Source organism: Octodon degus, unplaced genomic scaffold, assembly GCF_000260255.1.
Source record: "Octodon degus isolate 3935 unplaced genomic scaffold, OctDeg1.0 scaffold00062, whole genome shotgun sequence".
Lineage (NCBI taxonomy): Eukaryota > Metazoa > Chordata > Mammalia > Rodentia > Octodontidae > Octodon > Octodon degus.
In genome coordinates, this window is record NW_004524638.1 from 10,156,579 (window position 1) to 10,157,709 (window position 1,131).

Below are 1,131 nucleotides of genomic sequence, written 5' to 3' on the forward strand. Positions count from 1 at the left end.
GCTACTGCTCTCTCCCCTCCTTCCTGCTGGCCACAGAGTCTGTGCAGCACTGTGGGGTGGTCAGGCGCAGAGACAAGCCAAGTCTGTGGCTTCAAGGCAGCCCCTCATGGCCTGCAGGGGAGGTGGGAGGGGCCGGACGCCAGGAACTGGGCTGGCTGGACCTACTTCCTGCCCTGGCTGCCCGCTGAGGTGTGGCTGTCCAGGTGGCACTGTCCCCCTGTGCTTATGCCTCCCCTTCCTCTGCCTGCTCACAGGAGCGGGATCCATTGTGAGCGAAGACGGGATTGTTCTGATGGGCGGCTCCGGAGCCTCAGTGGTGGTCTTGTTATCTGGTAGACTTACGGATGGAGCCTTTCTATGGGAAGTTACACGTATCTACCTTGGATGTGTTTCGGTAGGCAAACGCAGAAATGCAGGGGCTGCTCGGGCGCCTCCACCTGGCTACTCAGCTAATGCCCCTCTGTTCCTCAGTGTACCAGCCAGCTGCGCAGCTCAGTGCTCTGGCCTTGCTGCTAGGTTGGCCACATGGCCCTTTCCAGAGCATTTAGCTAGAAGCAGAAGCATATAGGGTGGGACTCCTGGGAATGTACTCATTTTTCTGATTAAAAAGGATACGAGCTTTTGTTGCCTTCCTGTCTGGAAGCGTGCACGTGATTTCTGGACACGCAGCAACCATCTTGGAAGCACGAGGACAGCAATGAGATAAGGGTGGTCTTTGATGAGCCAGCAAACCACAATTGGCCTCCTGGCCTTTTGATCAGTCTTTGTCCAGAGAAAAATGAACCATTTGGCTAAGTCCTGGAGTTGAGCGCTTGGTACACACGGTTGAACGTAAGCCCAGCTCTACTTGAGGGCAACTGGATTCTGGGATTTGTGTAGGGTCAGGCCTCTTGGTTTCTCTCTTTCCCTGGGCAAGAGATGTGGTTTCAGAAGTCCACTCTGACAGCTTCAGCCCAGGAGACAGAGGGGTTTCAGGAAGAGGTCTGGTTGGCGAGGCTGAGCGGAGAGCCTTGAGCCGGCCTCGCGCCCAGGATGGGCGATTTGATCCATTTGGCGTCCCTGAAGCCCTATCTGGAACAGGGCAAGGGGGACCTTTCTGAAGGAGGGAGGGTGAGCCTTCCTCAGGGGCGA